General features: G+C 37.9%; 1 pseudogene; it reads right to left on the minus strand.

Annotated features, from left to right (window-relative positions):
- Nucleotides 1-12,625: 12,625 nt before the first annotated feature.
- LOC100618466 (ribosome biogenesis protein WDR12-like) lies at nucleotides 12,626-13,890 on the minus strand (annotated as a pseudogene).
- Nucleotides 13,891-15,335: the final 1,445 nt, after the last annotated feature.

A 15,335-nucleotide genomic window follows, 5' to 3' on the forward strand; every position in this document is an offset into this window, starting at 1 on the left:
CAGTATTTATTGAAAACCATAAAAAATATCATCTTCAATGGGGATAAGTTAGAAGCCTTTCCAATAAGATCAAGAGTGAATCAAGGATGCCTATTATCACCACTATTATTTAATATTGTATTTGAAATGCTAGCAGTAGAAATTAAAGAAGAAAAAGAAATTGTAAGTATTAAAGTAGGCAATGAGAAAACTAAACTATCACTCTTTGCAGATGATATGATGGTATATTTAGAGAATCCTAGAAAATCAACTAAAAATTAGTGGAAATAATTAATAATTTTAACAAAGTTTGCAGGAAACAAAATAAACCCACATAAATTATCAGCATTTCTACATATAATTCCAATAAAAAGTCAGCAGTGAGAATTAGAAAAAGAAACTCCATTTAAAATCACTGTAGACAATATAAAATATTTGAGAATCTTATCTGCCAAGACAAACTCAGGAATTATATGAACACTGTATAATAGAAAATCTGTTACCCTAAAAAAAGAACTACATTTCCCAGGAGCCCACAGACTTCTTGTCATTACATACTTCCTGTAGACAGGGGATATTAGGCAAGGACATGAAGGGTCTCAGCTCTTTACTTCCTGTCCCTTGCTTGGTGGTGGTAAGGCAAGCATTTGAACTGACTGATCAGCCATGGGCATGTAGTCTTTATTTTGTATCTTCTTTATTCCTTGATTTCTAATGATCATTAATAAATCTCTTAAAATATATTTTTATTATTTGAGATTTAATTTTAATTTTTACAACACAACTACAAAACACTTTTCACAGAAATAAAACTAGATCTAAACAAATGAAAAAAATATTGTTTATGGATAGGATGAGCTAATAGAATAAAAATGACAATCCTACCTAATTTACTTATTCAGTCCCATATCTATCAAGCTACCAAAGCTCTTTTTTTATAGAATTAGAAAAAATTAAGTTCCTCTGGAAGAAAAAAGATCAAGAATATCAAGGGAACTAATAAAAAAAATGGGAAGGGTGGGAGCCTAGCAATACCAAATCTTAAACTGTACTACAAAGCAGTGATCATCAAAACAATATTTTGAGTGATAGAAGGGTGGGTCAATGGAATAGACTATGGGTAAATGAACTTAGTCAGAGTACAATAAATCCAAATATCCCAGTTTTTGGAGCAAGAACTCACTATTTGACAAAAACTAGTGGGGAAATTGGAAAAGATTATGGGAAAAATTAGGTTTAGAGAAACATCTTACACCCTATACCAGTGAGGGTGAACCTTTTAGGCACCCTGTGCTGTGCCATGCCCAGCCCCCCCAACTGTATGCCTGTGCTCCACCCCAATTCATGCATTACCCCATCCCCACTTCATGCAATGCCCTGCCCCCTGCATTGCCATGCCCGCCACTGTGTTCAGTGCCCCCCCACATTGCCACACTCCCTGACTATGTGCAGTGCACCACCCCCTGCATTCAATGGGGGGCTGGCCAAGCGAGGGGGCTGCTGCTGGGCTTTGATGGGCTGGGAAGGTAGGGCAAGGCTAGGAGGTAGGTGGCTCTGAGACCCAGCACCCCCAACTCTGCTTGGTGGTAGAGCTAGATCCCAGCTGGTTGGACCCTGGGGAAGTCACCTCCTGCACAGGACCTGCCCTTGCATCCAACTCTGCCTTCCTATTTGGCTGTGACCTACATGAAGTGGGAGAAAGGGACAGATGGGGTGCAGTTAGCCTTTGGTGGGGTATAGTCACCCCTCAGACTGGTAGCTGGCAGAAAAGGAAGGAAGAAAGTGGAAATCTTTTAGGGAGTAGGGCCAGCCCTGGTGTTGGGAGAGGAGATTCTCTCCTACCTCCCCTCTGCAGCCCCTACTCCCAAACAGGGATGAGAGAAAGGGAAGGGTGTGGCCTGAGCACTCTGCTCAGGGGAGGGAGTAAGTGTAGAGGGGTGATGAAGCATAGTGGAGAGAGGGAAGGAAGCAATTCTGCAGAGGACAGTTCCACATGCCCACAGAGAGATCTCTGCATGCTGTCTTTGGCATGAATGCCATAGGTTTGCCATCATGGACCTGTACCAAGATAGATTCAAAATAAGTAAATGACAAATATAAAGAGTAAAATAGTAAGTAAATTAGGTGAACATAGAATAGCATGCCTGTCCAATCTATGGGAAAGGACAGAATTAAGACCCAAAATGTAAAATGAATAATTTTTATTATATTAAGTTAAAAAGGTTTTATACAAACAAAACCAATGCAACCAAAATTAGAAGGGAAACAACAAACTGGGGAAACTTTTTTAAACAAAATTCTCTGACAGAAGTCTAATTTCCCAAAAATATAAAGAACTAAGTCAAATGTATAAGAAATCAAGCCATTCCCTAATTGATTGGTCAAAGACACAAATAGACATTTTTCAGAAGAAATCAAAACTATCAATAATCATGTGAAAAAAGTGTTCTAAATCCCTCCTGATTAGAGAAATGCAAATCAAAACTACTCTGAGGTACCACCTCATACCTAGCAGATTGGCCAATATGACAGTAAAGAAAAATAATAAATGTTGGAGGGTATATGGCAAAATTAGGACACTAATACACTGCTGGTAGAGTTGTGAATTGATCCAACCATTCTGGAAGACAATTTGGAATTATGCCCAAAGGGCTTTAAAAGAATAAATTCCCTTTGATTCAGCAATACCACTATGGGTTTGTACTTCAAAGAGATCATAATAAAAACTGTTTGTAAATAGCCATGCTCTTTGTAGTGGCAAAAAATTGGAAAATAAGGGGGTGTCCCTTGATTGGGGAATGGCTGAACAAATTGTGGTATATGATGGTGATAGAATACTATTGTGCAATAAGGAATGATAAGCTGTTTGACTTCCTTACAAGCTGGAAAGACCTCAACGATGCAGAGAAAAATGAACAGAACCAGGAGAGCATTGTACAAGAAACTGAAATATCATGGGATGATCATATGTAATAGACTTTGCTACTAGTAGCAATGCAATGATCCAGGATAATCCCGAGGGACTTATGAGAAGGAATTCTATCCACATTGAGAGAAAGAACTATGGGAATAGAAATGCAGAAGGAAAACATTTGATTTATCACTTGCTTATGTGGGTATGGGATGTGGGGTCTTGGTTTTTAAAAAGATTACTCCGTTACAAAAATGAATAATATGGAAATAGGTATTGAGTGATAATGCATATATAACACAGTGCAATTACTTGTTGGCTCTAGGAGGGGGGAGGCAAAAGGGTCAGGAAAGAACATGAATCATGTAACCATGGAAAAATACTTAAAAAATAAAAATACTATCTTGCCAAAATAATAATACTAACCATCATTTGAGCCTTCAGCAAGTCCTATTTTTTTTTGGCTTGATGTTGATGACTCCTGACTGGAGTGGTAGTTGTGGTAATTTCTTAAAATAATACAACAATAAGGGGGGAAGCTAGGTGACTCAATGGACTGAAAGCCAGGCCTAGAGGTGGGAGGTCCTGAGTTTAAATCTGGACTCAGACACTTCCTAGCAGTGTGACACTTAATCCCCATTGTCTAGCCCTTACTGTTCTTCTACCTTAGAGCCAATACACAATATTGATTTTAACATATTCAGAGATATACATTTTCCCCTGAGTACTACTTTTTCTTGTATACCATAGATTTTGATATATTGTCTCCTCATTGTCATTCTCTTCAATGAAGTCAGTAATTGTTTCTATGATTTGTTTTTTGACCCACCAATTTTGAAGAATTAGATTATTTAGTTTTCGATTAATTTTAACTTTGCTTTTCCATGTACCCTTGTTAATTATAATTTTTTTCACATCATGATCTGAAAAAAAGTTTCATTTATTATTTCAGCTTTTCTGCATTTGTTTGCAATGTTTCTATGCCCTTGTACATGGTTGATCTTTGTATATGTACCATTGTAAGAGAGGAATATGCTAGAGAAAGAAGACAAGCAGATCCATCAAACTGGGGACCAATTTGAAAGGGGGGAGGGCAGGAAGGAGAGAGAGTTCTAAAGAAAGAACAGAGGAAGTGAGAGGATCTGGACAGTTGAAGAGGACTTCTCTGTGGGAAGCTCACCAGAAAGGTTGACCTGAGCAGATCTCTGATCCAGCACCATCCTCCTGTGACTTCTGACCCAGTAGCCAGTGAAGACAAGCAGAGTGAATAGGACTTTGATAAAAGCCATTCACCATAAGACAATCTCCTCTAAATCCCCTGAAAGTTCTTGAACTTGTTACAATAGCTAGTGCAGCTAGAAAGTCAAGACATCTTCACAACTGACCTCAGAGGATCAGGCAGGCAAAGCCTGACCCTGCCAGACTTTGAGGAGAAGGGGTTCAGTTATATGTAGGGACCTCCCACTCCCTCTTTCCCAATACTTTATTCCTCAATTCAATTGCCTTACCCTTCATTTGTTCCCTTAGAATAAATAACACTTCATAAGATCAAGTGCCTGCTTCTTAGTATCCAAGTAGGGAGATTTGAAGTTTGGGGGGAGAGAAGTTAAATTTCTCTCCTCAGAGAGAGAGAAGCTAGGGAACAGAAGTTTGTGATCCAGAAGGCAACCAGAGTAGGGTTTGCCAGGGAGAGGGAAGAGGGCAAAGCAAACTATCCCCTTTCTCTCCACTGTAAAAATGGAGACGTGAACCTGGGACTCCATTTCCCAGAAGTCCTTGCTCACTTCCCAAAATGCCTTTTAACCTCATCTGGGCTGAGAGCGAGATGGGGTATTTAACCTGGCTGTAAAGGTGACAGAAAGAAAAAAGGTTCTTTTCTTATTTCCTCTTCCAAGCAGACGAGTCTCTTGCATGATGTAGGTGAGTTTAAATGGGCCTCTCTGCCCACCTAGCACGTGCTTCTCTTACTTTTATATTCTCAAATTCTCAACCTTTAATAAAACTCTAAAAATATAATACTCCTTGCAGAGAGAAACTAATTTTAACTGTTACACTACCCTTGACTTCATTTCATCTTCAATCAATATTTCCTTTCACTTGAACACTTAGAGGCCATTCTAGCATTATTAATTGGCCTAATTTCAATATTGTCTTATCTCAGGAACTGGTGAGGCCCAAGGAGAGGGACAGAAATGGGGAACAGCCCTTCTGTGGAGTAATCAGAACATATACAACATTGAATCACTGACCACACATCAATGTAATGGATATTATAATAATGAAAAAGTTCTAAATATTGTGAAAATTATCCAAATGTGACATAGAGACATTATGTGAGTACATTTTGTTGGAAAACTGGCACTGATAGACTAGCTCAATGCAGTGTTGCCACAAACTTCAAATTATTAAAAAAATACAATATTTATGAAGTCCAATAAAGTAAAGCACAAAAAAATAAGGCATGACTATTCAGTCTGATAATAAATTCTGACAAATTCCTTCAATTTTTTCTCCTAGTTGCATCTTCATTCAATGTATCAAGGAAGTTTAGGGAAACTGAAGAGGGTTTAGTTGTATTATAGACAGGAGCAGAATCTTGTTCTGGCTCTCTGATTTGTTTCACACATCTGATGTCATGGGTAGAGGGGCTGAAGGTGCCAGTGATCTAGAAAGGTTAATGCTTCTATCCTGGCAGTTTTCAGGGACAGAGTATTTCAGGTATAGAATGTTCCAGAAAAGAGGAAGGAGAAGAGAGAATGTATACCAGTTGGGAAGAAGGGGATGTCTGGGCCTGAGACAGCCTATGGGCAAGAAAAAGACTAATCCTGAGAAACCAAAGATTCCTTCCTTCCTTCCTTCCTTCCTTCCTTCCTTCCTTCCTTCCTTCCTTCCTTCCTTCCTTCCTTCCTTCCTTCCTTCCTTCCTTCCTTCCTTCCTTCCTTCCTTCCTTCCTTCCTTCCTTCCTTCCTTCCTTCCTTCCTTCCTTCCTTCCTTCCTTCCTTCCTTCTTTCCTTCCTTCCTTCCTTCCTTCCTTCCTTCCTTCCTTCCTTCCTTCTCTCTCTCTCTCTCTCTCTCTCTCTCTCTCTCTCTCTCTCTCTCTCTCTCTCTCTCTCTCTCTCTCTCTCTCTCTCTCTCTCCCTCTCTCTCTCTCTCTCTCTCTCTCTCTATCTCTATCTCTCTCTCTCTCTTCTTTATTTTCTTTCCTTTTCTCTTAACTTCTGTCCTAGAATTGATGTTAAGTATTGGTTCCAAGGCAGAAGAGTGTTAAAGGCATGGCAATTGGAGTTAAGCTAGGAAGTATCTAAGACTGAATTTAAACCCAGGATCTCCCATTTCTAGGCCTGATTCTCTATCCACTGAACCACCTTGCTGTCCTCAAAATATTTTTGTTTTGTTTTATTTTTCTGTACTGGTACAACCTAATTATTTCTTTAAAAATTTTTCTAATTTGTACTCTTCTCTCCAGACTATTTTCTCAAGTTTAATTCTCTATTCACACTACTGTCCACACAGTCTTTTCACCCAGGTGTAAGGATGATATTAGAAAATAAGTATCATTTTATTAGTTAAAAGAACTGGAGTTTGAAGCAGAGCTGAGAGAGCATGTAAATTTTTAACTGCTGACAGTTATAACCATTTTTCCATGTCAGTTACTCTCTCTGGCAGTTCAGAGTTGGTCTCTGGCAGTTGGCATAGTCACACTCTCAGAGACTCTCACTCAGTGCTGGAGAAGGTAACATATTTGCCCCATCTCTGTCTGAGGGAAAGATCTGAAGGAGCTCAGTATTTTCCTTTCCCAACTTGGGAAACACTATTGAATATCTATTGTGGTTTTTATGAATTGTTTAACTCTGAAAAGACCAAAGAAAAACCTGGTCTTTGGTTTGGACTCTGAGTCTGTTAAGTCCTAACTTGATTATTTTTGAGCCTCAACCAGCTAGTCTTTGCTATTTTATAATTTGAAGGCAAAGTTAAGATTTATAAGGATATTAGCAGTAGTTTTTATTCAGATAGTATAAATTTGGGTTAGTCAGATCAGGGAGGATTAGTATAGCCTGTTAAACACAGGAGAAGCAGTTCCTTGTGGAACCTGGGAGTTTATTTGGTTGGAGTTAGAATCCCTTAGCATCAGAAATCCTTTATTTATCCTTATATATTTCAATAAGCATTTTATTTTTATAATAAGAGTCTCTTTAGCCTCCTTGTGCCTGGCCCTGAAGGAAAGTTCACATTTGAGCTTCACTTCATCACTGAGGATACTTTTGATTACCTCTATCAAAAGTATCCAAACAGTTTGAACTTGATTGGCAAGTTAAACAGTTTTGAACCTATATTGGAACAGTTTTTCCATCTAAATACTTTATTTTTATAACTCGCCAAATTTATTTTTACACAGATCACCCTTGGGGTCATTTCACTTTGCTAAGACAAAAACCTCTCTATTGATTTTGTAGGATTTTGGAGCTAGAAAGGACCTTAGCAGTAATCCAATCACAGATTTTGAGAATTTCCAACTGGGAAGGAACTTCAGAAGACATTTAATCCAACTTCTATCTGATTAGGAATATTCCCTACAACCTCTTTATTCTATTGATCAGGATATTGAAGTCTAAGCTTTAGTGACTTATCCAAGATCACATAGGTAGGAAATAGTCAGAATCAGATCCCAAGTCTTCAAATCTTAGATCTAAAGATATTCCCATTATACTACACTAGCTACTAAGAAACTGCAAAATAAAAATATTCTCTATCTTTGAATTCAAGATTCTCCAAAATCTAGTTCCAACCTACCTGTCCAACATGTGACTGTCTCCATGCCTTGACTCATACTATCTCCATGACTGGAATGGAATCTTCCCCAATCTCTATCTGTTGAATTCTTCCCCTTCTTTCAACATTCAATTTAGATGTTACCTTCACATTTTCTCCATCTATCACTGTAAGTAATCCCCCTTTTCTCTAATTTCTTGTAGAACAATGTATGTACCTTTCCTTAGCCTTCATCAAATTTTCTTCTGTATCATGATTACTTGGGTACTTTTAAATTGTTAACTATTACTATTAAATTGTAAACTACTGCAGAGTTTGGCTATAGGTTATAGACTAGCCCAGGGCCTTATGCATGCTTATAACGGTTGACAGATCTATAATCTTAATGATGAGGATATAGATGGTAGCTCTTTACTAAGTGTTTGCATTTCTTTTTCATCTTTAGACCATACAGAAAATTATGGTTTATATCCTGAATCAGAGGAAACTGGAAAGCTTAGTTATTCTAATTGTTCTTTTGAAAACTTTTGTGTTCTTTAGTATGCATTTTTTTTTTATCAGCACCCAGTCTGGAGATACTTTGCTTTGTAAAAGGAACCTAACTATCCTTTTCTCTGTTTGCTCTGTTTTGCCAATTTGTGGCCATTATGGGAATGCAGGATCTGGGTGACTTTTTTGACTTTCTGTATTATATAGAAGGGCATTTGTAAGTCACAGCTGTTGACCATATGATGGGTCTTTGTTTGGAGAAACCATATTTAGTTTCACTGTATAATGTTCACTCAACCAAACCCTGCCCACATGTTGTTATGGATTCTTATAAAATTGAGGGGGTTGTTTTCAAGCATAGGTGAGGACAAGGGAAAAGGGGAAAAAAATCAGAGACTGTGATGAAGCTTCTTTAGGAAAGCCCAGCCTTCCTTTTGATATAAGTCTCAGGGAGATTTTAATAATCCCTTTAGATTTTATTAAATCTAAGGATTTAATAAAATGGGAAGATTAAATGAGAAGTGAATAAGACTGAGTTGGCAGTTTGAATTCTTAAAAGATTTCATGCACATTGACTTTCTTTTTGCCTGGTTCCCTCCAAACCACTATGACCAAGTTGGAGTTTTTAATGAAACTTGAAGAATATTTTGGCTCTTTTCTTCCTCCTGGAGGGGGATAAAGACTTCCCAAGACTTTGTGCAAAGACTGAATCCTAGACCTCCAGCAAGTTTTCAGATGTCATAATTTCTTAAATCATGAAGACAGAAGCTGGTGGTACAACTGTTTTAGCTATAGTTCTTGTATTTGAATACACTGTCATCATACTCACTCTACCACCATGGAACCTACTCTCAGGATAAGAAATTTATTTCAAAGAAAAAAATTCTGAATATGCAAAATCACAGGAATAATAATGTGAAGGCTCCTGGGGAATGTCCTTTAATGACCTAAATTTGAAGGGGCTTATGAACATGAGAAGAGGTTAGCACGTCAGTGGAAAAATCTCACAGGGGAGACATTGAGACAGTTGGGTATCCATCAAATGGAGAATGACTGAACAAGTTATTGTATAATGATGTGGAAAAGAGATTACTCAGTTGTACTCACTCTGGACTTCTTTCAGTTCTCTACCATGGTCCCAGTAAACTCATCTAGTTAAATCTTATCATTTTATAAATTCAATCATTCTTGTTATTCACACATCATCAGTATGCCCAATCTCTCTATTCCTCACAAATGATGGAGGATGGAGCCATAAAGTCATTCATTAAAGGAGGGGAACAGGATTGACATCTCATAAGATATTTTCTAATTCCTTCTCTTCGCCTGACAATCAACTGTAGTTGCACTCATTTTTGGCTTCTTTGGTCTTTTCACTATGTCCCTGAACCTGGGTACATTTATTCCTGCCTCCTTTTCAGCTTTTTTATCCTGCATTTTCTTACTTCATTAGATTGTAAGCTCCTTGAGGGTAGAGATGTTCTATCTTTTTCATATGTGTATCACCATCACTTAGCACAGTTCCTGGCATTTAGTACATGGTTAATAAATGACTGTTGAACATTATTTATTATTGCCACTAGCTTATTCTGCACTTTACTCTAGGTCATAGTTCTCTTCCTAATAGGACCCTGAAAATTCTCTTTGAGGAGAATGGTGGAGGCCACTATTCTTTGAATGAGGAGTTTCAGAGATTTAACAAAAATACTGTTTCCTTTCATGATACATTTTTGAGTTTTATATAAAATTAATAGCAGTAGACTAGATATTCTTCTAACTCTAAATCTAGGAACCTATTAAAATTTGTTCTCAAAGTATTCTTCCAAATGGAATTTCTCTCTCCAACTTCCAGATCTTCCAGACAAAGTTCTTTGCAGTGTATGAAGTGGAAGCTGATTTTAAAGAGCAAAAGTCACTTCTCAAACTTACCCCTGAAATTGAGATTTCATACTCAACTTCTGTCTTCAACTCCTTACTCTCCCTCACACCATGTATCAAATCATTTGTAAAGTCTTGTTTCTAACTTCATAACTTTTCTCCCATCTGTCCCTTTCCTCTACTCAGATGGCCATTACCTGAGTTAATTCAATTCAATAAACATTTATTAAGTGCATACTATGTGCCTGGCACTCTGCTAAACCTTAGGGATACAAAAAGCCACAAAATACCAACTTTGACCTCAAGGAGCTTACAATCTAATGGAAGAGACTGTCATCACCATAAGCCTCAACTATTTAAAGTCTCTTAATTGGTCTAATTGCCTCAAATCTTTCTCTTCCTCTCCCTAATCCATCCTCTGAATGTTTGCCAAAGTGATTTTCCATATGTGCATATCTGATCATTACTTCCCCATTCTATAAACTCCAGTGACTCCACATTACATCTGTTATCAAATACAAATTCCCCCATTTGTTATTTAAAGCCCTTCAGAGCCTGACCCCAACCTTGCTTTAAGCTTTTTTTTTAACTTATTACTGCTCTTCACAAAATACAAATAAACTGCCCTCCTCATTATTCCTCACAAATGATACTCCATCTTCCATTTCCACATACTTCATTGTCTGTCCCTCACAGATTAAATATACTCCTCCATCATTTCTATCTCTTAGAATTCCTAGTTTTCTTCAAAACTCAACTAAAGCATCACCTTTTATGCAAAGCCTTTCCTGATACTTGATCTCTTCTCCCTCCACCCCCCCCCAACAAGTGGCTGGTGGCTTTCCCCAGAAATACCACAGGCTTACCATGTTCATTTTTTGTATATAGGTTACACATTTTGCACCTTCTTCTCATATGTGGGGTTCCCTAGAATAGCTACCTCAGGTTTAAGGAATTCTGGGGATCCACATCCAATCAAAATAATAGCTCACAATCCCCTACTGATGTTTCTAAAATTTTTTCTAGACAAGCAAAGGGCACTGTGAAGCAAAAGCATTTAATGAAATGACATAGTAAGAAGATTTAGAATAGAACATTTCTCCCATAAATCTAGGGCACCCTCTCCTATAGATTTATACACTTTTATTGGGAAGAATGAGCAAAAGAGAGCCACCTCATAGAATCCCTCTTTTCAAAATGAAGGCTCCAGTTGCTAATATCCTCTTACTCTTTTCAATTCAATAAAGATTTGTGAAGTGCCTCCTATGTACCAGTCACTGTGGAAAGAGCTGGGGAAAGAAAAAGAAACAAAAAACATTTCCTTTCAATCAAGAATGGAGAAGAAAACATGCAAATAAATATATACAGAGCAAGATATATAAGAGATATATAGGCAATAATTAAAAGAGGGAAAGTATTGAAATTAAGAGGGGTTAGAAAAAACTTCCTATAGAAGGTAGAATTATAGTTGGGACTTAAAGAAAGCCAAGGAGGCCAGTAGTCAGAAAAGAGGAGGGAGAATGTTCCAGGCATAGGGGATAGTCTCCTTATATTTATTCTGCATATTCTTATGTATGTATTTGTTTTCTCATATTAGAATGTAAGATAACAATTTCATTCTTTATATTTCTATCTCCAATGCCTAGCATTTTGGCTATAGATTTATATCTCTGACCTGCCTAAATACTGTCTATTTCCAGCTAGCTACTGACATCATCCACTTGCTCTTCTCTGGAACAAAATAAATGTACAGAAATACAGCACAAAGCAGTCATGATCAATAGTATTTAAAAGTGAAACAAAATGAAATATAAATTAAATAAATAGCAAGAAAGGTTTTATAAACACCTGAGCATAGCCTTGGAGAGAGTTATGTTTCTATAGTTCTATTTTCTCACTAGGAAAAGTGAGTTTTTTCTTCTTTCTTTGGATAATTTTCTGATTTGTATTTCTTTTAGCATCTTTTTTTTTTAAGGAAAAGGAAGATGAGCTATGTTATAAAATTATGAACCAAGATGCAAATGTTACATGATCAACTTTTGCATAGGAAAAACAACCTGGCTAGAATACTATGAGATTGCCTGTTCATCTCTTGAAGAGCAGAAAGAAAACATGAATGAAATTTTTTAAAAATTCATGAATGTCATGGATGAGGATAACTTGGTTGGTCAGCCAAAACCCAAAATACTAGGATAATGGGGACTCTTTAAAACTTATTTAGGACAAATAATACTATTCATATTTTTCAATTACTTTATATTTCTTAACAAACTTTCTGATCCTTTTTTGTTATTCAAATGCCAAAATATCTGTGAAAGAACAAAACATAATTTTAAGAAGTTCCAAACATAGCAATGAAGACATCTGCTCACATTTTGCTTTTTTATAAATATCTAGATTTGCATATTATAAATGCAAAGGAAAAATGGAAAAAACAAAACAATGAAATATGAATGTTTTGACAGTCAAAAATCATATTACATTAGTTGTAAAAGGCTAGCTAAGAAAGAATGATCTTCAGATCTGTCAGGTAATCAACTATTTTCTATAAAGTTTTACATACTAATAGATCATCTTTGATATTGAATCATCCATTTTCATGCATCTGAAGCGGTGACTGAATATTTTAAGTGTACAATTTATTGTCGTCTCCTCCACTCAACAGCAGCCCAGCTTCTGTCCAATAAACACATGGAACTTTATCTTCATGAGCAGACATATCACAGAGGGGGGCCTTGCAACTTCTTGTATCCCAAAACTTGACCATGTAATCAAAGGAACCGGAAAGCAGCTGCTGTTCATGTGTGGGAGACCATTTCACTGATGTCACCCAATTATTATGAGAAGTTAAGGATAGTAACACCAAAGGACCATCTTTAGTTCGGGGACCCCACAGCCTGATATGTCTATCAGAGTTCCCAGATGCTAAACCTTTACAAAGTGGGGAATTGGAGATAGTTAAATGCTTTATTTCTGGTCAAGGTTTACTTAGTACTGCCAGACTCCACGTCCCACACTTGAATTGTGTGGTCCCACAATGCACTGCAAATGTCATTAGCATCAGACCAAAGCACTGAGAAAATGGCATCATTATGGCCAGACAGAGTCACTATAGGAGTCCGTGTTAATCCCAGTTGCTCTGTTCTCTGTTTCTTTCTAGGCTTGTCTGTAGAATCTTCTATTTCATCTTCTTCATTTGGAATGGCAGACCAGATCTTTAACATCTTATTCCAAGAGCTGCTGCAAAACTGAGTCCCTGGGCTATTAACAGGTACCAATTCCACACTCTCAACATGGCCTCGACAGCAATGGAGCGCCTTCACTTTGTTCCTCTTCATGTTCCACTCCCACAACAATAGTCTGATCCATAAAGGGACGAAGAAGCAGGCACGACGAACTCTCTTTCTTCACCCCCACAACATCTTTCACCACCTCTTTATGGCCAATGATTATCATGGGAGACTTTCCTTCTGTTGACCAGATCCGAGAAGTTTTGTCATAGGAGCCAGTCAAGATCCATTCCTCTGTTCTTTCAATGGAACTGATGCAGTCATCATCATACATTCTTCAGGCTGAAGTGCAGTATATTTCTCCACATACTCAATTTCCACTACTTCTCCTGTTGAGAGTTTTCTAAAGGAGTTTTCTAGTTCCATATACTTAATCAAAAGCATTCGCAGGAACTGGCCCTTAATGAGGAAACCAAATTCCACATACGTGTGGACTCCATTTTTGGCTTCCAAGAATTTATTGATAATGTTACTAAGATCAGAGATTTCAGAGGTGGCAGGGATAGAGAAGAGAACATTGTCTACTGCGTATTTTTTGTTATCTGTGAAGAATCCCGTCTGGAGCTGCTACATGCTGGGGCAGAGAGGAGGATCCAACCCTCGAAGAAAGACCAGGAGGTGGTGAGCGCTGCAGGGAGGGGGGATGGATGTTCCGTGCAGGATCGACCTAAGCCCTCGCCCAACCCAGTGGGCAGGCAAGGGAGGTTGGGAGAAAGAGGCTCGGCTCCCCACCTGCAAAGGAGGAAGCAGCAGGGGCATCGGAGGCTGCAGCGGAAGCGGCAGCGGCAGCAGCAACCCAAGCTGGGAGAAAGCACCAACTACAAATAATGCTATTCATATTATATTGCACTTTAAAGTTCACAAGGCACTTCTCATATAATTACTCCATGAGATGGACAATAAATCAAAAAACATTTTCAATTATCTTTTAGGTGCCAGGTAGTTAGCGTTACACATTGCAGACATAAAGACAAAAACCAGTCCCTGTCCTCAAGGAGTTTGTATGCTATAGTGTGCATAATGTGCATAGATGTGGATTTGTCAGGAAATGCCCGTCACTTGAATCCCCAACTTATTCAATTACAGGATGCAAAGGGAAGGTATCAGAAATATAAGGAGATATAAGGGTCCACTCAGTTCAGACATTGAAGTGGCCCGCCTGCACCTTAGAAAGTGTGTGCCCCTTCTGGATTTTGACTGGTCAATGTAAAGGAAGTAAAAGGAATTATTTGCACTTCTTTCCTATTCTGACTCTCCAATCTTTCCCCACCTTGATTCATTCCCATTCCCCCTTTACTATTATATTGTATATAATATATATATATATATATATTATTATATGTTATTCTTCCCTATTAGAATGTTGTCTTATTGAAGGCAGGGGTTGTCTTTCTTTCTGCTTCTGAGTTACTGTAATGGCAAATCTTGGTTCTAGAGAACAGATAATGAAATATCCCTTCCTCCTCTCTTGTCATAGAGAAGGAGGGACTATTAGGTGAGGTCACAGATATTAGCTGTTTTCTTAACTATTTTTCTATGTTACAAAAGAACAAGGGCTAATACTGGGAAAGATGTATATAAAACTGAAAGCCATTAGTAAAGTTTATTTTTTAAAAATTCCAAATGGTTATTACAATTGGTGTGGTTCATCCATTTATCTGACACATAGCTATTGGGCACCTCCTATGTGCAAAGTTTCATGGTGTTGGGCGGGGGGGGGGGGGGATTCAAATATGAATAAGATGTGGTTCCAGAGAAAGAATTGTTAGAGTCATATTTCACATCAGCGTATTTACCATTGGGGTTCTGGTTAGGTATGTATGCTCTTACAACAATGACCGATGTGGAAGTGTGCTTGGTATGACAATCCCCCTCCCGCACCCCCACGATATATGGTGCCTGCCCTTAATAAACTTATAGTCTAGCAGGTGGAATGGTGGATGCAATACCAGGACTGTTGTCAAGAAGACCTGAGTTCAAAAGTGGCACTACACACTTATTGGCTGTGTGACTCTGGG

Source organism: Monodelphis domestica, chromosome 1, assembly GCF_027887165.1.
Source record: "Monodelphis domestica isolate mMonDom1 chromosome 1, mMonDom1.pri, whole genome shotgun sequence".
Classification (NCBI taxonomy): domain Eukaryota; kingdom Metazoa; phylum Chordata; class Mammalia; order Didelphimorphia; family Didelphidae; genus Monodelphis; species Monodelphis domestica.